General features: G+C 40.0%; 1 non-coding gene across 1 annotated transcript; it reads right to left on the bottom strand.

Annotated features, from left to right (window-relative positions):
• Window positions 1-24,343: 24,343 nt before the first annotated feature.
• On the bottom strand, window positions 24,344-24,418 carry Trnas-cga (transfer RNA serine (anticodon CGA)). Its single transcript has one exon. It is a non-coding gene; the product is annotated as a tRNA-Ser (tRNA).
• Window positions 24,419-25,261: the final 843 nt, after the last annotated feature.

The raw sequence follows: 25,261 nt of genomic DNA, 5'->3' as shown, positions 1-25,261 counted from the left end.
CTAGATTGTCGCACAGTTGACAAAATGGTAGATATCGAAGTAGACGACAGAGGGATAGAGAAACAATTAAAATCGCTCAAAAGAGGAAAGGCCGCTGGTCCTGATGGGATACCAGTTCGATTTTACACAGAGTACGCGAAGGAACTTGCCCCCCTTCTTGCAGCGGTGTACCGTAGGTCTCTAGAAGAGCGAAGCGTTCCAAAGGATTGGAAAAGGGCACAGGTCATCCCCGTTCTCAAGAAGGGACGTCGAACAGATGTGCAGAACTATAGACCTATATCTCTAACGACGATCAGTTGTAGAATTTTGGAACACGTATTATGTTCGAGTATAATGTCTTTTCTGGAGACTAGAAATCTACTCTGTAGGAATCAGCATGGGTTTCGAAAAAGACGATCGTGTGAAACCCAGCTCGCGCTATTCGTCCACGAGACTCAGAGGGCCTTAGACACGGGTTCACAGGTAGATGCCGTGTTTCTTGACTTCCGCAAGGCGTTTGACACAGTTCCCCATAGTCGTTTAATGAACAAAGTAAGAGCATACGGACTATCAGATCAATTGTGTGATTGGATTGAGGAGTTCCTAGATAACAGAACGCAGCACGTCATTCTCAATGGAGAGAAGTCTTCCGAAGTAAGAGTGATTTCAGGTGTGCCGCAGGGGAGTGTCATAGGACCGTTGCTATTCACAATATACATAAATGACCTGGTGGATGACATCGGAAGTTCACTGAGGCTTTTTGCAGATGATGCTGTGGTGTATCGAGAGGTTGCAACAATGGAAAATTGTACTGAAATGCAGGAGGATCTGCAGCGAATTGACGCATGGTGCACGGAATGGCAATTGAATCTCAATGTAGCGAAGTGTAATGTGATGCGAATACATAGAAAGATAGGTCCCTTATCATTTAGCTACAAAATAGCAGGTCAGCAACTGGAAGCAGTTAATTCCATAAATTATCTGGGAGTACGCATTAGGAGTGATTTAAAATGGAATGATCATATAAAGTTGATCGTCGGTAAAGCAGATGCCAGACTGAGATTCATTGGAAGAATCCTAAGGAAATGCAATCCGACAACAAAGGAAGTAGGTTACAGTACGCTTGTTCGCCCAATGCTTGAATACTGCTCAGCAGTGTGGGATCCGCACCAGGTAGGGTTGATAGAAGAGATAGAGAAGATCCAACGGAGAGCAGCGCGCTTCGTTACAGGATCATTTAGTAATTGCGAAAGCGTTACGGAGATGATAGATAAACTCCAGTGGAAGACTCTGCAGGAGAGACGCTCAGTAGCTCGGTACGGGCTTTTGTTGAAGTTTCGAGAACATACCTTCACCGAAGAGTCAAGCAGTATATTGCTCCCTCCTACGTATATCTCGCGAAGAGACCATGAGGATAAAATCAGAGAGATTAGAGCCCACACAGAAGCATACCGACAATCCTTCTTTCCACGTACAATACGAGACTGGAATAGAAGGGAGAACCGATAGAGGTACTCAGGGTACCCTCCGCCACACACCGTCAGGTGTACGGATGTAGATGTAGATGTAGATGACTAGCAAAACAATATCTACAATATAAGGACAGGGGCATGCATAAATACATTAAAGTGAAACGCATTTAGGAGATGAACTGGGCAGGTGGTTAATGGCTTTGGAAAACCCCATTTAGCAATAGAACACGGAAACGGATAAGGCCAGAACAATACATCATTCCTTTTAATGTATATGTGACTGGGACCAAGGTTAAGTGACTGCACGGCTTTAACAGGGCTAGTGGAGACCCGGTAAGAAAATAAAAATTCACCTCTACCAAGACGGCAGTTGACTGAACCCATACTGTATGGCTGAATCCATACTGGGCGACGTAAACAAGACATGGTGGGGACATCTCCATTATATAAAAGCATTTTGAGAACTAAAAATTTCCAGACCTCTCTCATCTCACAGTGGATCACACAAGTCTGTGGAAATTAGTTTGGGCGTAGAGAGACTTCCATTTGCAAAGTGTGGATGATATGCTCCACATATTGTGGCGATAGACAACACAGATGTAGTTAATTATTCGTGCCGCAATTTTTCCGAGCAATGAATTTGTGCACATTGCTCCAACGCTTAGAGAGTGTGCAATAGCCATTATTTCGACTAGGGAAACATCAACATTCTTTGGAATGTAGGAAAGTGAAAGTGACTGAATTCAGTCAAGGCCAGAGTAGGGAAATAGCGTTTCAGATCCAGCATGGGGACAGCCTTGTTGCAGATCCCGATTTGAAAATACCATTGTGCATTAGGCCACAATAAATGTTGAGTCGAGATTTTGCACACTATAACCTGCATACAGTTTCACTCTTGAATATCAAATGCTAGGATACTAACCTACCCTCACATTGAGTACATGAGAGTTTTTTCACTGGTTTAAAAGGTAAATTTATTCTTCACCAACGTAGTGAATTGACCAGCTACGATACTGTTGAAGTAAATTTAATAGATGAAGATTTTTGATCATTATTGCCTGTAATAACATTTTCATTTGTAGAGATAACTATTTAATAATTGCCAAGAGTTCAAGAGTTAGACTTTTTGTCATTGAGTGTTGAAAGTAAATGAACATGATCATTGTGTGTCACTTGACCCCTCAAAGTACAGTTGATAAATTGTATGTAGAATGAAAAGGGGAACTTCTGTTTTGTCTTACTAGAATAGATCCCAAACATTCACCTTTATTCATTCATGCATTCTAGTTACATGACAGCAGCATTTATAGATAATTTGTTATTATCTGCTCCTAATATTAGCTGCCTTACATGGCTAGATTCATATTTCTATAGAATATCTGTTTAACACCCTGGGCTTGGGAAGACAGTTCAGATGCTTTGTCCATTTTTGGACATATTTTGCAAATGGCGACGTCTGCTAGGATGCGAAATTACAGCATTCTGATAGCCTGAGACTTTTCTTTTGATACATACAAAATACATAATCCTTCCAAATAATAAGCTGACGCAAATTGGAGAAAAAATGTAAATGTAAATATGACACAACTGTATAGGAAGTGCATGTATTTCGTATTTCCTGGCGCAACACTTCGTTGAATTGGTTTGTGTTGTGTTCTGTCTCAACTCAAGAGCCCAAAAGGCTACAAAAGACAAGGAAATGGATTGAATATAGGACCGTGGATGATATTTTGGCGTACAATCAAGTCTTATGATCAGATGTTAAAGCGTAGTCAGGTTCGAAAATTTAGCGGACAGCAACGCTTAGAGGAACGCTCAAAAATGGCAGAAAATAATAGATTAAGACAAAGAGAAATATTGAAGATCTTGATAGGATGGAGTTGGACACGCAGCAGGTAGATCAGCATGACCAACACGAGACAGAATACGTAGAGGTACCGAATGGAACCGAATATGCAACACATGATGTTCAATATGGTCCAAAGAATGGACATGAGTACGGGGTTGCTAATGAATCAGTCGCTGAGTCTGTAGATAGTGATTTACAGCTTATTGAAAGAAACGTAATCATACGGAATCAGTCAGGCTTGCAATTGCATGATAGAACGAGTGTTAGTTCTCCTACACTATGTTCGGAAGTGAAGGAAACGGTTCACGAAAAATGAGATAGGGAACGATTACATCAGCTGGCAACAGCGAAAATGGTGTAGATGAAAGAGCCAACATATCTGGAGTGTGGCAGCGTTTATTACAACAATCTCAAGAATCAGAAAGGACCATAGAAGGGCGCAAAAGGCAAGGGCAAAAAGATTCAGATGAGAGCTAGCTGAAAGAAACTGGCAAGGAAATACTAAAAGCGCGTGATAATATTCAAGGCCAATTTGATCAAATACGAAATAAAGCTAAGAAAGTACAAATCACGCTTCAAATGTTCATCACAGGGCACAAAGAATTGAGAACAGACATGATTACATAAAGTTAGGTTACGCAACAAAGTGTTAAAGCTAAACAACAGGTCGAAGCTTTTGCCATCAAAGGGACAACGAACGCGAAAAATGCTATTTCTGAGACGACGTTTCACAAAAGAACGACAAAAGCCGCACTAAAGAAATTCGATGGTCATATTTTAAAAATACACTCCTGGAAATTGAAATAAGAACACCGTGAATTCATTGTCCCAGGAAGGGGAAACTTTATTGACACATTCCTGGGGTCAGATACATCACATGATCACACTGACAGAACCACAGGCACATAGGCACAGGCAACAGAGCATGCACAATGTCGGCACTAGTACAGTGTATATCCACCTTTCGCAGCAATGCAGGTTGCTATTCTCCCATGGAGACGATCGTAGAGGTGCTGGATGTAGTCCTGTGGAACGGCTTGCCATGCCATTTCCACCTGACAGCTCAGTTGGACCAGCGTTCATGCTGGACGTGCAGACCGCGTGAGACGACGCTTCATCCAGTCCCAAACATGCTCAATAGGGGACAGATCCGGAGATCTTGCTGGCCAGGGTAGTTGACTTACACCTTCTAGAGCACGTTGGGTGGCACGGGGTACATGCGGACGTGCATTGTCCTGTTGGAACAGCAAGTTCCCTTGCCGGTCTAGGAATGGTAGAACGATGGGTTCGATGGCGGTTTGGATGTACCGTGCACTATTCAGTGTCCCCTCGACGATCACCAGAGGTGTACGGCCAGTGTAGGAGATCGCTCCCCACACCATGATGCCGGGTGTTGGCCCTGTGTGCCTCGGTCGTATGCAGTCCTGATTGTGGCGCTCACCGGCACGGCGCCAAACACGCATACGACCATCATTGACACAAGGCAGAAGCGACTCTCATCGTTGAAGACGACACATCTCCATTCGTCCCTCCATTCACGCCTGTCGCGACACCACTGGAGGCGGGCTGCACAATGTTGGGGCGTGAGCGGAAGACGGCCTAACGGTGTTGGGGACCGTAGCCCAGCTTCATGGAGACGGTTGCGAACGGTCCTGCCGATACCCCAGGAGCAACAGTGTCCCTAATTTGCTGGGAAGTGGGGGTGCGGTCCCCTACGGCACTGCGTAGGATCCTACGGACTTGGCGTGCATCCGTGCGTCGCTGCTGTCCGGTCCCAGGTCGACAGGCACGTGCACCTTCCGCCGACCACTGGCGACAACTTCGATGTACTGTGGAGACCTCACGCCCCACGTGTTGAGCAATTCGGCGGTACGTCCACCCGGCCTCCTGCATGCCCACTATAAGCCCTCGCTCAAAGTCTGTCAACTGCACATACGGTTCACGTCCACGCTGTCGCGGCATGCTACCAGTGTTAAAGACTGCGATGGAGCTCCGTATGCCACGGCAAACTGGCTGACACTGACGGCGGCGGTGCACAAATGCTGCGCAGCTAGCGCCATTCGACGGCCAACACTGCAGTTCCTGGTGTGTCCGCTGTGCCGTGCGTGTGATCATTGCTTGTACAGCCCTCTCGCAGTGTCCGGAGCAAGTATGGTGGGTCTGACACACCGGTGTCAATGTGTTCTTTTTTCCATTTCCAGGAGTGTACATCAGGAAAACGAATATCTGTTCCAGCGGCTGTGAACGGAAGTTTGACGTTCGATCGAAAGTCGTGGTGACGTAGAAAGCGTTAGTGAGGAGTCGCAGACGACGACAGAATCCATTTTACTGTCGGTAGATACTACCGTGAATACTGAAAAATCAACAGCTGTCGGTAATATGACAGAAAGAGTATGTGAAATTACTTGTGATGTAAGACGGAAAGGCTCATGTGGACGTCAGTCCGAAACCGCAAACCGGGAAGGGGAAATTATTCCAAACCAGCGTAAACAGAACATCACGGTAACCGTAGGGAACAGTATGGATTGCGACTACGTGTGCAAGAAAGAATAACGGGTCAATCGGGAATACAAGAGTGTGGTTTGCAGCAAGGTTCAGTACATCAAGCAGAAAGCATGACATACACTGGTCAAACCATAGAGACGCGTTACCCAACGCCACAACTTATAGGACGAATATCGACGGGTGACAGTAAGGCGTATAATGAGCCAGAATTGCTCACAAGTCAGGCGTTATGCACGCCTATTGCGCAGTGAGATCTGTAAGTGTGTCTACGGCACAAATGACAAAGAATGAACCAAGTTACACATGTTTGCCTACATTTTATGTAAACCTATGACAGAATTCTAGTCTTCAAACCCTACAACATATATCACAGAGAGATGCGAGAGATTTTGATGATAACCACTGTCTTACAGTGCGTAAGTACTAGCACTATAAAGAAGATGCAAATACTCTCCATCCCCGAACATTTATTAAACAGTTTAAAGTCTGAATACCGACACATTTGCCATTGAAACATAAGTTAGATTTCAAGCATGAAAATCGTCAAACATCATAGCAGATTTTCTTTCCCAGTGTCCGCATGGTACAACCCCAAGAAACACGAAGTTCGGTGCAGATGAAGAAAATTTTTTTATATATTATATAAGAGGAGCTCCGTTTGAAAAATACGTAACCACAGCTTTCTCAAACATTTGAAAGGAACAGAACAAAGATCCAGAAGTGTTAAGGGTGAAAAACAAGTGGGAAGACAAGAACTCGGTTGACATTCGCCAGCATTATTTGCTGAAGAATGATGTTCTGTTATACAGACGAGACCCAAGTACAAGTTTATGGACAGTATGTGTTCCTGATGAGCTCGTAAACAAGTATATAGGTACACTCACTTAAGTAATGACCAATTTGGGGCGAAGAAATGTTCTATGAAACTTAAAGAGATCGCACATTTCCCCAACATGGAAAGACGTGTTCGGCAAGTACTCAGAAACATGTGAGGATTGCCAACGAGCCAAACACGTTACGTTTCAGACTAGACCATCATTATCACCTGTAATAATGAAAAAACTAAAACATCTAGCAGCAACAGATTTTGGGACCGTTACCAAGAAAAAGGAATGGGAACACGTTTATCTTCGTAGTTTTAGAGTTAACATCAAAGTACGTCACTTTGACCCCTTTTAAACGTGCAACTAGTGTTACGATCAGTAAGGCACTGCAGTGTGATTTCCTTAAGGAGGTAGGGCATGTAGAGGGGTTTATTTCAGACAATGAGCTCCAATATAGATCTAATCCTTGGCTGACGACTTTAAAAAGGCATAAAATGAAACACATCTTCATATCCAGGTACAAACCAAGCACCAATTGTGCACAACGAACGACGAGGGATATCGGGACATGGTGTCATTTCTACTGTAGTTCCTGAGATACCACATGGGATGCCAATTTACATAATTTGCAGACAATTATTAACGAAATGCCACTCAGTGCTACACGCTTACCACCAGTCACAGTTCTCAAAAGTAAAAGTCCAGTGTATAAGGTAAGAGAAGTTGTACAGTTGCCCCCATCCATAAGACCATCACACTAGCAGATAATAAAATTTGCACTAGAAAACATCAAATGTGGAGCTGCAAAAAGGAAGCAAAGAACAGACACAGATGTGTCCACACAGGTATTCTCTGTGGGACAGTTGGTTCTTGTTAGAACTCACTTATTATCTAATAAGGGAAAACAGCTTTGTCATAAAGTTTATCCTGTTTATAAGGCGCCCATGTTAATTGGCAAAGGCTCATCCAAATGCAGTAGAATTGGTGAACCCAAGATTGGGAAAACATGCAGGTCTACGTCACGTCAGCCACCTTAAGGCTTATAATGAGTGACAATTCTACCAGTGGTCATACAGCAGTTAGCCATGATAACAAAAGTAGAAATGTATCACAGATAATACAAAAAAAAAGCAGATATATATCAGGCAACAGCAGTTCTCAAGAGGCAGACAGGAAGAGCGACAAAAAGGTAATTATTCAAAAGTAAGTACAATAATACTAATCATTTAAATCGTTAAAGTAGATAAAAAATGGAAGAAAACTAATATTATGGTGTACTTACTAAGTAATCTACATATCATCAAACCATGCTCATTCACGAAGTATAGGAACCGTTATAAAATAAAATAACTTAAGGTGTAAATGATAAATTTTGTGTAAAGTACTGATTATTCATGTAATTATTCGATGCAAAATTCATTGTAATTTATACAGAGACACTTGTAAGTAGTGATAGATGAAACAGGGAACACACGCACAGCCACGTCACTACAATCGTCTGGGGAATGAAGACAAGCTGATAATAGAAGCGGGAAGACGATGGGAAGCTCTGGATCTGAGAGTGAGAGGTTATACAATTGCACAATATAGCACTCGCAACAAACCAGAGTCTGAAATAAGGAATTTACTGACTCATGCTTCACATTAATGAAAAGATGGAGCCAAGTGTATTTTGAAGAACATTGTCCCACACCTCACCTCCACAGTGAGAGGACAGGGAAAACCAGCAACAGCAAGGGACAAAGGACACACACCTGTGAGGAAACCAAAATGACCACATAGTGGCGGCGACACAATAGAAGCGACTAACAATAGCAAACCGTCAGAAACAACTCGGGAGTACAACCACCTGGAAACATAAACTTGGAATATTTCTCTCAAATACCAAATGGAGAAACTGATAACTGAAAACATACATACCATTTCTGAAGTTATATATTCGAACTTGACTGTATCTCGTAACAACATAATTGGTAATCCTTCGAATAACTTTCACTGAATAATATATCCTATCCCTATGCCCAAGAAGTTGCAAGTTCCAAGAAAGAAGACATTAAGATACAGCAAGAAACGAAGAGAAGAAAGGGTCCCAAAATCAGGGAAGAAGACAGAAAGATTCCTTTCTAAATCCTATACCTTAAGCCAGTATGAGATTTGGCAGAATCCACAGAAAGCAATATTCAAAGAAACCGTGGCAGTTATTTAATTCTAACCATCAAATCAACCAAAATCGGTCAAACCATCAAACAGAGTATGCATAATGGGAACATCAAACATCAATCTGCAGCACTCATCAAGGAGCTACACTCACCAACCTCGATTGCTGCAACACCAATAAAGAACAAGGCTACATATCCTATCACGTCATGGCAGTGTCTTGGACAAGCTGTTTGTGGTCAAAATAATGCAACATGGAATTGACCATGTAATGGCATTCTTAATCAAACACTCTGAACTGTAAATGTCAACAATCTTCAGCAACATCGTGCCGAGTGTACAACTCACTAGTAGCATCAACCACCACTGATTGGCAGCACTATCAGGATTTAAACCCAGCCCAAAGTAAAGTGTAAAGTGTGTGAAGGATGAAAGAGATGTATGTGACAAAGTCATTGCAAATATTTTAAAAAGTGGAGGAGATAATCACTTGAGCAAGGAACTGAGATGCCTGTAAATATTCAGTTGCATCTGTACCATTCCAAGGTTGCACTTTATGTGTTCCATTTGTATTTTGTAATTAAATTTGTAAACAGTTAAAGTATATTCATAAATGTACCCTATTTTATATTTTGTATTTCATGTGTAATTTGTAAATGTCCATACCAACTAAATAAGAATTTGCATACGTTTTGGAAACTTGCGTTTGAATGATTAATAATGTCAATGAATACAAAATTTGCTTATGCTAAAGTATTAACTGTATTACATACATAAATACATCACTGTATATGAGGATAAATTGTAATATTTGTGTAGTTTTTACATGCTGAGAATAGAGATAAGAGAAACAATATATTTTAATAAAAATTAACCACAAGTGCTTGAGAGAACTATGTTGTAAGATTAGTCAAAGAAGTGCTATAGAGGACTGTAATGCCATATAACGATAATATATATAGAAAATGCCATGTAAGACAGTAAATTAAAAATTAAAAAATTTGAGTATTCAAAAGACATCATCTAGCATAAGATAGACTAATAGCTGGGCAATGATTAAAATTAATTGAGATTACAATTTTTCACTGCAATTTCTCAACCATTGAACACAGCAGCAACAAATGAATTCAGAAGGGACGGCATGCTTAAAGTGTCAGGATTTTACGGACCTTACATAAACTCGGTCCATAACGACACAACGATACAGTATGAGATCCTCAGAAACACTATCAACAAAAAGTAATTGCACTAATCTCGTGTACCAAAAACTAACAAAACAATACCTACCTACATAAAGACATTGGCATCCATAAATAATTTAAAGTGAAACACATTTTGGAGACGAATTGAGCAAGTGGTTAATGGCACTGGAAAATCGCACTTAACAAGAGTACACCGAAACGGGTAAGGCCAGAACAATACATTATTCATTTTAACATAAATACGGCCGGGACCGAGAGTAAGTGGCTGCACGCCTTTATCAGGGCTAGTGGAGACCCGACAAGAAAAATAAAAATTCACCTCTACCAAAACGGCAGTTGGCTGACCACATACTATATGGCTGAGCCCATACTGGGTGACACAAACGCGACATAATGGGAGATCTCCATTGTATAAAAGCACTCTGAGAACTAAAAATCTCTAGAGCTCTCTCATTTCACAGTGGACAGCACAAGTGTGTGGAAATTAGCTAGGGTGTTGACAGTGTTGCAGCTGTGATGTAAGGATGATATGTTTCACGTATCGTGGCAACAGATAGCAAAGAGGTAGTTAATTATTCCTGCGTGAATTTTTGTGGGCAATGAAATTCTGAACGTCGTTCCAACCTTTAGAGAGTCTGCAATAGCTATTATTTCGACTAGGGAAACATTAAAGTTCTTGGAACGCAGGAAAACTGATACTGAGTGAATTCAGTCAGGGCCAGACAAGGGGATTAGCGTTTCAAATTCAGCACAGAGACAACATCGTTGAAGATTCCATTTGGTAAAGTACCCTCGCGCAGTAGGACACAGTAAATATTGAGCCGATATTTTGCTCACTCTAACCTGCATACGGTTTGACCACTGAATATCAAAAGCTAGGATACAAATCTACCTCCACATTAAGTACATGAGAGATTTTCATTGGTTTAAAAGGTAAATTTATTCTTCACCAATGTAGTCCATTTGCCAGCTACGACATCATAGATGAAAATTTAATAGATGAGGATTTTTGATCATTATTGCCTGTGATAACATTTTCATTTGTAGAGATATCTATTTAATAATTGCCAAGAGTTCAAGAGTTAATTTTTTTGTCATTGAGTATTGAAAGTAAATGAACATGATCAATGTGTATCACTTGACCACTGAAAGTACAGTTGATAAATTATATGTAGAATGAAAAGGGGAACTTCTGTTTTGTCTTTCTAGAAGAGATCCCAAGGTTTCACTTTTATTAATTCATGCATTCTAGTTATGTGACACCAGCATTCCTAATTAATTTGTTACGACCCGCAACTAATATTAGCTGCCTTACAGGGCCAGATTCATATCTATACCAAAGGTCTGTTTAACACCCTGGGCTTGAGAAGACAGTTCAGATGCATTATCAATTTGCATGCATACGTTACATGTTGAAAACTTTCATTAGTAATAAGTAATCAGAAATCACAGCTGTCACACATGATGAACATAATGAACTTTATGGTGTTTTGCCCAAATATATACAAGTATTTAGCAATTGACCTAGTGTGATCAACACATATGCGTATAAAATGGAAGTTAATCCTCTACAGATTTTCTTCGACGAAACCCAGATTTTCTTCCACGAAAGCTAAAATGTGCCACTATCTCAACTACCTGCTATGTGACTCGAGTTGTTAAAGTAGAAAATTATCTAATGCTCCGTGTTATCTTACTGCAGCCCTTTGCGTGTTGTAAAGAAACACAATGGGAATATCAGAGTTGTTTTGGATGTTCATACAATTAATGAAATTATATTATCTTTTAACAATGTTGGCTGGAATACTCTCTTTCAAATTCTAAAGGTGGCAGGGGTATAATACAGGGAGCGAAAGGCTATTTACAATTTGTACAGAAACTAGATGGCAGGTATATGAGTCGAGGGACATAAAAGGGAAGCAGTGGTTGGGAAGGGAGTGAGACAGGGTTGTAGCCTCACCCCAATGTTATTCAATCTGTATATTGAGCAAGCAGTAAAGGAAACAAAAGGAAAATTCGGAGCAGGTATTAAAATCAGTGGAGAAGAAATAAAAACTTTGAGGTTCGCCGACGACATTGTAATTCTGTCAGAGACAGCAAAGGACTTGGAAGAGCAGTTGAACGGAATGGACAGTGTCTTGAAAGGAGAATATGCGATGAACATCAACAAAAGCAAAACGAGGATAATGGAATGCAGTCGAATTATGTTGGGTGACGCTGAGGGAATTAGATTAGGAAATGACACACTTAAAGCAGTAAAGGAGTTTTGATATTTGGGGAGCAAAATAACTGATCATGTTCGAAGTAGAGAGAATGTAAAATGTAGACTGGCAATGGCAAGTAGAGCGTTCCTGATGAAGATAAATTTGTTAACATCGAGTATGGATTTAAGTGTCAGGAAGCCTTTTCTGAAAGTGTATGGAGTGTGGCCATGCATGGAAGTGAAACACGGACGATAAATAGTTTGGACAAGAAGAGAATAGAAGCTCTCCAAATGTGGTGCTACAGAAGAATGCTGAAGATTACATGGGTAGATCACATAACTAATGAGGAGGTATTGAATAGAATTGTGGAGAAGAGGAGTTTGTGGCACAACTTGACTGGAAGAAGGGACCGGTTGGTAGGACATATTCTGAGTCATCAAGGGATCACAAATTTAGCATTGGAGGGCAGCGTGGAGGGTAAAAATCGTAGAGGGAGACCAAGAGATGAATACACTAAGCAGATTCTAAAGGATGTAGGTTGCAGTAGGTACTGGGAGATGAAGAAGCTTGCACAGGATAGAGTCGCATGGAGAGCTGCATCAAACCAGTCTCAGGCCTGAAGACCACAACAACAACATGTTACCTGTTCGCACAAAACTTGAGAATTTAGAAGAGCATCTCTTAAAATTTTTAGTTTGTAAGTATTTTTGTACCTTAGATGTGACCAATTAGTTCTGACAAGTGCTAATCACTCCAGATTATAGAAAGTATACTGCAATCATTTTCGGGGAGCGAACCTTTAAATATTGTGTAGTCCCATCACTCTGAACGTCAGTTCAGGCGCGTTTATCACCGCATCTGATACTGTAATTGGTGATGAATTGGTTGAATCAGTTACTAACTGCATTGTTGACCTGCTCGTAGCTAGTAATACTTGTTCTGAACACACTGATACTTTGCAAAATTTCTGTATAAATTTGCACAAGCTGAAGTGACAGCTAATCTCAAAAAGTCGAAATTTGCTTGCAGTGAAATTAAGTATCTTGTACATACTATTAATGCTCAAGGTATACGAGCAGACCCAGGACAGTTGGACGCAATCAGGAATCTTCTTAATCCACAGAGTAGAAAGGAATTGAAATCATTCCTTGGACTTTGTTCTTTCTTTCGACAATTTTTACCACACCAACTTTTAAACAGCTAACATCTATGGAACCTACTCTAAAAGAATCAGATATGGATTCAGTGTCAGAAAAATTTTGATAGTATTAACCATGCTTTCGTTAATGCAAACATTTTGGATCACCCTGATTTTAATTTAGCTTTTTGTATGACATGTGATGCCTCATCCTATGGCTTAGGCTGTAGTTTGTTTAAGGTTATGAAGAATGGAGAACAAGAACATGTGAAAATTATTAGTTTTGCGAGTCGCACACTTAGTGAATGTGTACGCACATACCCTAACACAGAACTTGAAATACTCTCTATAGTGTGGGCCTTTAAGTAATTCATTGATTATTTGTATGGTAAGCAAACTAAAACTTATACTGATCACCAAGCTCTTTCATTTCTGCTAACTTGTAAGATGGACATCCCAGATTATCACATTGGGCTTTATCTTTGCGAAACTATTCCTTTGAAATTGGATATTTTAGGGATAAAGAGAACATAATTGCGGAAGCTTTCTCTCGTTTGCCTCGAGGCTTGAATGTGTGTGACTCTTACCTGATGAATGTGAATGATTACCGAATATTTCTTATTCAGGATAGTCTATATCATCAGTATTATATCTAATTATGTAGAAATATGTCAATGTTGCAGAAATCTGATCCTTACAGGAATAAGTAAGATTTTTACTAAAAAATCAGCCTTACCATTCTCTGTCCAACCCATATTTGAAACATGTCATGTGACTAGCGGCTCCCGTTGGGTAGACCGTTCGCCAGGTCAAAGTCTTTCGATTTCACGCCACTCCGGCGATTCGCGCGTCGATGGGGATGAAATGGTGATGATTAGGACAACACAACACCGAGTCCCTGAGCAGAGAAAATCTACGACCCAGCCTGGAATCGAACCTGGGCCCTTAGGATTGACGTTCTGTCGCACTGACCACTCAGCTACCGGAGCGGAAATTTGATAAATATTGATGAGTTATTTTATTATCGTCATCCTGAAGCCACTACTTGGTGTGTTTGTATTCCTAAGGATTCTGAACGCAACCTAATTTGGTACACACATTTTATTTGGGGTCATTATGGCGCTGAGAAGTGGCTACCAATGCTTGGTACCTATTGTTACTTTAGCAATATGAGACGTAAGATCCACAGGATACTCAAAACATGTGAGACCTGTCTAAAATCTAAACCGCTGAACTTTTCTATGAAGACTGATTTGCATTATGTTCTACCGACTAAACCTCTAGAAATTATAAGTTCTGGCATGGGTGGTCCACATCCCACAAGCAGTGGTGGTGTGACATATATTATAGCATTTTACAATTTATGCTATTGGGTCTGCTACTGCCACTGCCATCGTTAATCATTTCTCATTTGACTACATTCCTCACTTGGGAATTGATCCGAAAATGCTGCATACTATACTGGATACAAGTAGTGTAACTTTTTCAGAGATAATAGTATTAATAGTATTTTTATCTCAAGCTACAGTTTCCAGTGTAATACCACTGAACGTATGTTCAATCAGGTTAACAGATTTATGATAACCTAATTTTTACCAAACATGCAAAATGGGTAGCATGTTTGTCTTTATTTGAAGAGATACACAACAACCTCAATGTTTATGAACCTCCGAACACTCCTAATGAGCTCATGTTCAATCGCAAAGAATACAACGATTGGGCGACACCGTTACCAAAACTTTCTTTTTAGCAAACAACATACGACGAAAAGGTAAGGGAAGTCTGTGCGCCGCTGACGGCGGAAGCCAAAATTAGGAACAAAACTTACGGTGCATTGTCAAGAGAAAGTAGGAATTTAAAATTGGAATGTTCGTACTTTTGCGTACCCACCTAAGTCATATGCTCTTCAGCAGCGCAACGAGAAGTGACGTCTGCTGTACGACGTTCCCTATGTTAATGTCAGCATTCCGCATCCTGGTGCATACCTGCTGCTGCATCCTAAAACAAACAAGATTATTAGACTATGTGCTCAACATCAAACACATCTATGGGTCATGCTTAAGTTATACACAACTATCAAATACACGTACCTCAGATGCTTCTACAGAAAAGCTACATCGTATAAGTGTTTTATTTCAGCTGTTCTTGTCAGGAGCAAATTTTATATTAATTTTTGTACAGGCGTGAAGAAGATATATTTTCAGCCAACGAGATTGTCTAATTGTAGCGTCAGTCTTCGACTACTAACGACTGATTGACGTGTATACTTTATCATTCTACACCCTTACTATTTCACCCTGAAGCTGACTGGATACGCGTCTCACGATTGAACACACAGACTTAGGAGTAGCTGAGGCCGTTCTTGCCCTACACACTTACACTCGTGTTTCGAGTATTTTCTGTGTTTGGTATTTGTTCATTGCTTTCGTTATTAGCTTATATGTAGTTGTGAGCTTGGTCTTATTGTAGTGTGGGATGTCGTGTCTAATCCTCTTCTGTTTCAGGTGACATCATTTGCAAAAGCAAAACATAAATCTAAACTTGTAGTGGTCGTAAATACTGTAAATATTGTAAACTTATGTGAAGTTATGAAAAATGTTTCTGTGTGACCAATCATATTGTATGAAGACAAGAGGAATATGTCTTTATGTTTATATAAAACCAATGTCTGTATGTATCTGCATCCATGTAAAAACCCATATGTAACGTAATTCTATGTGTTTAGCTGTATATAGGTAAAGCAAAATTATAATGCTTACTTCTATATGTTATCTGTATTTGTTACATGTGTACATATGGGAAAAGTTATGAGACTTGCATAACCTGTTTGTGGACAATTTGTGGACGTTTACTATATGTCGCTGAACTTGTAACTACGAGCAAAGTAGTGTGCAAAACCGCACTGTTGAGAAAGACCATTCATGATGTATTGTTATGTGTATAGATGTGACGAACTATTTAGGTTTGAAATTTGTTTGCGAACTGTTGATGTAGACTCGTGTTACGAATTGTTTGTCTAAAGACCTGTCAATGGCCATTCGATCTACGTCACAACTACTTGTGTATGAATATTTGTATATCACCTGACAAATTTAATACATGAAAAAACTGTCAGAGTGAAGTGCTCCGACGCTTTTGAGCGCATCGCAAACTGACATTTACTGCGCTGCATCTCTGTATTTCTGCAAGTCTGAATAGCAAGTACTGGTTACCTACGGTCGCTTTGTTCCAAATTGAGTAAGACCTCTGGACGGGTGGAGGAATTTTGGACGGGTCCTCAAGAAGCAGAATGTTCTCCGAAATGACGGACACTCTTACCTCGTCTAAACGAGGATCGACCCCAGCATCGTGCCTTCCGACGTCCTGCTTCCACGAACCTACGCTGATGAATGGGAATCCACTTGTCTTCTATCAAGCGATGTACCACCTAGGGCGAAAAAAAAAGCCATTGCTGTCAGTCTAAATGAAAAGTGTAACCAGTGAAAAAATATAAACTGTGCTACGAGTGATTCCGCACACGCATCTGTATCAAAACTGCGAAGTATGACATTTATCTGTCATAAACTATACTTTTTATACTTTACGCGATTGCGCATGCGCGGTAGGGCGTAATACCTACGAAAAAAAACTATTCTAGGTGCACGCGCCACATTCAAACACTGAAAATCTATTTTGTGTAAATATTATGTTATACGTATGATATGTACGTGTATTGTAGACTTATATATTTAATGTGCATTATAGTGAATTCCTCGCCTGTAGGTATATACTCTCAGGGGGTAGTTCAAAGGCACATTTGCATGCTGAACTTTTCTTAGCAGAACATGTAATTATAAGTAATAAGAAAAGGAAATAATGTGAGCCGTAGGTATAGTACACAGCTGTATAAATATTGTATGCGGCCACTGGAAATCTGAAGATTTTTTATCGTCTGATGATTAAGAGCTACTTTTTGATTTCTAGGTATTGTCCAGATAGCATATATTACGGCACACCGCCATTAATACTACATTATTTCATTATTTTATTCATGATTTGCAACCGAAGGGCACTCGTAATGGCATAAAGTTAAATGTGGTAATTTAGATTGTGTTTTTATTTCAGAATATACTATTGTTACTAAAATACGTGTGTTTCATTTTGTATCGTTGGTCATTGTAAGGTTGTTGGGTGACTTGGCATGGAAAAAGTGTTCCGTATTTCTAAGCAAAAAGTCCTCCAGCTGGATCCACCGTCGTCTTCGGATACTGTCTTATCACGAAGTCCGATTTTAGTGAAGACACAGAGGGAAGAAACACGTATAAAAATAGATGAATGGACCTTCAACAAAAAGTGATGTTCAAGCGTCGAGAGTTTGTATGAAACATATTTTACCAATCTGTAAACTTAATTGACATCTATTTAATATTCATTACTATAATTCATTGTATTTGATCCAGTTACGAATGAGCCAAAAAAATTAAAAAACTCTCATGGTTCTGTTTAGAACTCATAAAAAATTGTTATGATTTATGAATTTATGATCTGTAAAAAGCTTCGTATGTTTGCCAAGAAAGTAAAAGCGGAATGTACACTGAAGAGCCAAAGAGACTGGTACAGCTGCCTAACATCGTGTAGAGCCCCTGTGAACACGCAGAAGTGCCGCAACACGACTTGGCAAGGACTCAAGTAGTGTCTGAAATACTGCTGGAGGGAACTGACACCATGAATCCACAAAGTCTGTACATAAGTCCGTAAGAGTACAATTCTGGACGTATCGGGTGTAGCATTGTCCTGTGGGAATTTCCCAAATGCGTCTGAATGCACAATGAACATAAATGGACGTATGTCATCAGACATGATGCTTATGTATAATGTACCTGTCAGAGTAATATGTAGACTAATCAGCAGCCCAATATCACTCCAACTATACATGTCCAACGCCGGCCAGAGTGGCCTAGCAGTTCTACGTACTACAGTCTGGAAACGAGCTACCGCTACGGTCGCAGGTTCTAATCCTGCCCCGGGCATGGATGTGTGTGGTGTCCTTAGCTTAGTTAGGTTTATGTAGTTCTAAGTTCTAGGGGACTGGTGACCTCAGATGTTAAGTCCCATAGTGCTTAGAGCTATTTGAACCATTCTGAACTTGTCCCACACCATTACAAAGCCTCCACCAGCTTGAACAGTCCCCTGCTGAAATGCAGGATCCATGGATTCATGAGGTTGTCTCCATACCAGTACACGTCCATTCACTCGATACAATTTGAAACGAGACTCGTTCAACCAGGCAATATAATTCCAGTCATCAACAGTTCAATGTCGTTGTTAACGGGCCCAGGCAAGGTGTTAAGCTTTGTGTCCTGCAGTCATAAAGGGTACCGAGTGGGCCTTCGGCTTCGAAAGCCCATAACAATGATGTTCCGTTGAATGGTTCGCACGCTGACACTTGTTGTTAGTCCAGCATAGAAATCTGCAGCAATTTGTGGGAGGGTCGCCTTTCTGTCACGTTGAATGATTCTCTTCAGTCTTCTCTGGTCCCTTTCTTGCAGTATCTTTTTCCAGACACAGCGATGTAGGAGATTTAATGTTTTATCGGACTGCTGATATTCACGGTACACTCGTGAAATATTCAATTGGAAAATCCCCACTTCATCGCTGCCGCGGAGATTCTGTGCTCCATCGCTCGTGCGCCAACTATATGTTCAAACTCACTTAAATCTTGATAACTTGCCATTATAGCAGCTGTAACTTATATATATATATATATATATATATATATATATATATATATATATATATATATATATATATATATATATATATGCCTCTACAAGTTTCTTTGGAGCTTCAGGGTATTAAATGCCCACACAACAGCGAGAGCCTCTCGTTCTGCGACAGAGTAATTTTGTTTCGCCTTTCTGAGGAACCTACATGCAAAAGTAATACTTTTATGCACTGTTGTGGCATTCTCTTCTACTTCGTGGATAGATGAGCATGGAGACGAATTTTAGATGAGTCTGTTAACAGGTAAAAGTCTTTCGTTAGGTCGGTGTGTTCTAAGATGGGTGCAAAGAGAAGTAGTTCCCTTAAAATTTTGAAATTCTAAATGCACTTCATCGCACTAAACCCAGGATGTATTTTAACTGGTTAGAGGACAATGAGTAGATGTTATCAGCAAATTATAATTTAAAAAAAGGGTGTAGAAATTTACGATTCTTATAAAACTTTTTTTTTTAGCAGGAGGTCGGATTTCCTTCATTGCTTCTCACTTTTTAGCATCGAGTGAAATAATATGTCCCAGGAATTTCAATTACCTTTTGACAAAACTGTGATTTCTCTAAGCTGACGGTGAGGTCACATTCTTGGAAAATGTGGAAAAAACCTTCCACAACTTAGTTGTGTGAAGACGTTGGGTTCTGCGAACAGTATGTCCTAAACATATGTAGTTATGCGGTTTCTCACCTTCTCAGGGAGTATGCTATTAAGCTGAATAAAGAAGGTGGCTGAAGAGATACTCGTATTGAGGCCAAATGGCAACTTTATAAACTGCAAACATCTGCCAATGCAGATGTCGACAGTCAGGATGCAACTCTTATCTGCCAAAACCTTGAGCTCAGATCAAAAAAGGACAGAACTTGCATGTGGAAAAAGTTTCGCAAAAGCACATCTAAATTCTGTGGTCTGTCTGTTACTGATATCATGATAGTGTTAATCTGTCTTGGATGAAGCACTGACCTAATAGATTTATCTTATATTTCAACTACAGTATGTGCAAAGGGCTGTTGTATGAACTGGTTGTAAGCTCAGTCACACCATTTTCTCGCATGAAAGACATTATCTAACTGTTGTTTCACCAGGTTTCACCACTCTCAACGTCTCTCAATTCCACTTTAATTTTCATGAGAGACATTGGTAGAAGAATCATCATGATAAGTGTTTCCATCGATAAATATCTGAAAGCGTCATCATACAAAAATCTAAGTCGATTATCTTCCTCAATCTGACTACTAAACCAGTCCTCAAACTTTAATCTATCTTGTTCACCTGAGACTGAGATTAATCTCAGCATAACTGAAATTCATGATAGCTCTGTACTGATTAAGAAAATTAACACCAAGGATCACTTGTGTATTAAGTAGAGGCACAATAACAAAGTTGGTGGCAAAACAATGACCTTGACAACTACACTCAATGTATGTCTCGTTTTTGAGATCGCCAGACATTCCTGAGATTGAACTTAGAATTTTAGGCTTTCTCGACAAATACCACACTACTGGACTCAAATTCAGCAGAAACAGTCTGATTGGCAGTTTAGATTGTAATAACAAGATGAACAATGGTTTAGTCTGTGTTTCCTTTTCTTCTTATAGAATGTCCCTAATGTTCTCAACGTCCACGTAATTTATTGTTATGAAAGCAGACAGTTCTTTTGAGTAACTGTCTTCGCTAGCTTCTGAAGTTACAAGTCATCGTTCACCTCTCTTGTTGCTCTGGTTGTTTGGCTTGTGATTACGTACTTCAACGATCTCTACCTGCCTCTCTTAGTTGAACTGTCCCAAACTTTGCCACTGTTGCTCATTGTGTTGACACGATCTCTGATTAAAGTCTGAGTGGTTTTTGTTGTGCCAGGAGCTGCATTTATTTGAATGATTACATTGCAGACTGCGTTCATGTCTGTTATCGTTGTATTTGTCCTTATACTTATTAGCGCTACTTAACTGATTTTACTTTTGATTAAAATGCTGGTGGTCGTTATTCTGAAAATGTTGACGACTTTGGTACCTGTTTTGATTGCAGATATTCTTGTTATAGACTGATGCTGTGTCTGAGATTTCCTTTGTTTTGAAACCTACTGTATCACCCGTAGTTTCTGCTATGGTTACGAGAATTCGCATTGTCATAATTGTCAAACTTCTCTGTTTCATCTTTGCTGGTTAATTTATTGTCACTGTCAGTGTCTAATTCTTGTAATAAATTAACAAATTCATTAGTCTTGCCTTTACATCTCCTCACAGTGATAATTTGGCGTAAATCTGCTGGTAATCTAATCTAACGAGTTCTGATCATTTCGGGTGCGGGGGGGGGGGGGGAGGGCGCTGATTGGGTTGTAAAGGTGTCTGTTGCTACTGCTACGCTGAGAGAAAAGCGTTGTAAAAATCTTGCTAAGAAAGAAATTCGCTAATGAGTGCACGCATTGTTACAGTAAGTTTATTCTGAAGAACACCGCTCATGGATTCTAGCTTGTGTTTTAAAGGTCAAGTAGGTAGAAGAGCATAATAAAGCAGAGTCATCCATGCGTGGGGATGTATTTCCCCGTTATAATTACGGAATGCCTTAAAACTGCGTACTGATAAGAAGTACTTATAGTCAAGTTTCCTCGCGTCTTGGCGCGACGAAATTTTGTCTCCACCAAGCGCTATGCTCACTGTATTGCCGTGGCGTATTGTTTGACATAACTCGCTGTTCCCCAAAAGGACAGAGATGTTGATAGTTTCCTGTACTCTCTATTGCTGGACTAGTGAAAGAAGGAGAAGTTTCCTGCTCGCGATCATTTCCGTTGAATCTGTTTTCGACGCGTTTGAGCTGTCTTCCTTCTGCTGTTCGTTAATCTTTTCTTGCTTTTTTGGAAGTGTTTCTGTTACTGATATTCTGCCGTTTCTGAACAATTCAATGTGTCTTATGAAGAGTCAGTGGACAAATTTGCCATTTTATTGTTAATCTCAACTATTTGCTCTGTTATTTCAATAAAACGTTCAGTGTGCGTATGTGTTAAGGTTTGTCATCTTTCTTCTTGGGCAGTTACCGTCTCAACCTGTTCCTGTAGTTATGTAATGCGTTGTTATACTTTTTTTACCGTTTCGTTAGATACAACGCTTGTGATTTGCCAAGAATCTCTTCGTATTCACTATGTTGCCTGTTTTCAATATGCTCCACTTCAGTCTCTAATATTTGCACACGATCTATTACAGGTTATCATTCAGCTTTGAGCTCGTTTTTTTTATATATTCCGACAATGTCTTAAACTTTTCTTGTGATTATTTCAACTGTCAATCCTATGTGTGAAACTGTGTTTTAGTTTCTTTCCTAATTTCGTATAATTTGTAAAATTTTCGCTCAAGCTGTGAGAACATCGTCTGAACCTCGACATCATATCTGGAGTACCATCCACATTTACTAAATTTGCAGCCTTAATGGTTTACGTTACATATCCCGGATCCATATTGCTAACGGAATTTGCATTGGATACCGGAAGCTGATACTACCTAAGTCGTGAGTGATTCAATCAATTTGCTACGTCAGGAAACTGATTTACATTACGTGCGGTTGTACTTTCATGTAAATCCATTCTACAGTTCTTATCTAATCCACAACCCATGTCATAAACGGGAAATTACTAAATGATATCAACTGTTTCTGCAGTCATAGCGTCACTTGATTACTAAGCACGTTCGGTGAAGTTTTGCAACGCTTTGCGTTTCTGGTGTCCATTGTTGGAGTTTAAAGACTGACAGACAGTACTGTGGCTCAAAAACTGTATCCTAAAAATTTGACTTTTACTACACGTACCGGAAAATGAAACTGATTCTCAATAGTGAGTTGGGTTTTAATTACGAAACAAAAAACGACAATAAGTCGCACAAGAAACCATAGTAACGCAAACACAAAAACCTATCTTAAAAAGCACAAACTTCCTTTCTTAACCAACCAAAATAACTTTTCCTACATAATAGACACTCGTATTGTACAAAGAGAATACACGGAAAGTAAATCACAAGCTTAAAAGGAGTTAAAAATGGTTAAACACTGTTTTCTGCTGAAAAAAAGCTTCACATTTTAACCGCATCAAAGAAAACCAAAAATCCTATGCAGCGTGTCGGCAGGTTTAAGTGAATAGCCTCTAGTTGTGTATATATATTATCGTAAACACCAACCTGGGAATGTGAACTGAGAATCTGAATATGCTACTGAGCTCGAAGCCATATCACTTACATGAAATTGGAAAGAATTTTGTGTGTGTGAAAATCGATTTCATTCATAAGCAAATGAATGAGATCAATAACCAATCAATAACCAATAGTTTCATGCTCGGTAGACTTCGTGAGTGCGAAATGTTTGGAAAAGATGTAACTGTAAAAAAGACTGTAATGTCGACCTGTATAAGAATGTAACATGAAACACACGAAAATTTCTGCACTGACATATGGCCCTGGTAAGATAAAGAAACAGGAAGAACTTACATTGCTCAAAGGAAACGAAACGGTCACTTATTATGAATCTCATCTGCAAAATGAAGTACTGGCAGAAACAGCAACACAGCAAGACTCAGCAAAAACTAAAGAAAATACCGCTAAAAACTAACTACAGTTGGTCCAGAGAAACTGGGTTCATAACGTTGACACAGAATGTCAATGAAACACATGACTCAACATTTAAGTTCTGAAATTTCAGTTACGAAGGAACTTACTATAAAAAAGCTATAGATTCTAATATAAAAATTCATTTAATTTTAGGACTTCTGTAGCGCAGCAAATTAACTCAGTAGAATAATTATCAGAAACTCGACTGTGACGAGGCTGAAATGGATCAACAATACAAGTACACAAAAATAAAAATAAACTTTTTCCTCATCAAATAATACCTTGTTCTCAATTTCAAAAGCATTTCATGTCTTTATGATATCCAACGATTGTTCTGAGTCATCATTCCTCCTCGCAATAAATTTGAAACTCACATAGTGCCGAAAGTTCTTCCATGCATTACACTGTACGCTCAACGAATCCCCACCTGCCGCACACCGAAACTATTCACTACTGACTGTGAAAGATTCTTCGACTCCATATTGCTGCCGTCGCTGACACAGATATTGTTGCCTAAAAACTGTTTCTCTGATCACAATTTTTCAAATATATCACTTCTTTGCCAAATATTAACACGTCCTATAATATCAACAAGAAATAGTTATCTTCAGAATGAGATTTTCACTCTGCAGCGGAGTGTGCGCTGATTTGAAACTTACTTGCAGATTAAAACTGTTTGCCAGACCGAGACTCGAACTCGGGCCCTTTGCCTTTCGCGGGCAAGTGCTCTACCGACTGAGCTACCCAAGCACGACTCACACCCTCTCCTCACAGCCTTACTTCTGCCATTACCTCGTCTCCTACCTTCCAAACTTTACAGAATCTCTTCTGCGCAAAACTTTTACACACGTGTATCACATCAATTGTTCTGGCACACAACTTCAAAGTCTGAGTGAAACAGAATTTAACAGACCTTAATGTCGCCTCACTCTTGCAAATACCGGAAATCCACTGCAATCTAGAACCGTGGGGACAAGAATAGCCACAGCGGACAAACAACCATTCGTCATGGTAAGCACGCCTCTTAGAGCTCAGTTTCTCCCATGTAACGAACTCCAGGCTCCTCGAAGATACCAAACAGTGAATACTAGGTTTCTTCAGGCTGCAATGTTGAGAACTTTTGTAAGCAGTTCAGCGACAGACCGGACGCCACAGGAAAACTAGTTTTTCTATTCCGCTCCATTCTGTCACGACCAAGGACAACAAAAACCCCCGGTTTCGTACAGTGCCCCAACACGGATCCACACTCGTTCCAAAACCCCCTGGCCAAAGATGAGAGGCGACTACGAAAGTCGATATCGCCTGATAAGTCGCCACGACTCAGTACAGATCGGCGAACATATTATGTACATGGTGGTTTATTTGGCAACACATCGTTCGTTTGTGGACACAGAATGTACTTCACTCATTGGCGAGCACTTACTACGTTCGCAAACGACTCCACGAAAAGTTTATCAACTGAAAGTCGAGGACGATGGAATTCCTGTCACCGACGGCAGTGACACAAAATTTTGGAATCCTATTCGCTAGGATCAAGGTCATGTAAAGTAAATTTATGTTTCCCCTTGCCCCTGACCTACATCACTTAAGGAAG

This window comes from Schistocerca gregaria, chromosome 1 (genome assembly GCF_023897955.1).
Source record: "Schistocerca gregaria isolate iqSchGreg1 chromosome 1, iqSchGreg1.2, whole genome shotgun sequence".
In the NCBI taxonomy this organism is placed as follows: Eukaryota; Metazoa; Arthropoda; class Insecta; order Orthoptera; family Acrididae; genus Schistocerca; species Schistocerca gregaria.
Note: the sequence above shows the minus strand (reverse complement) of the source record. Positions and strands in the feature narration are given on the sequence as shown.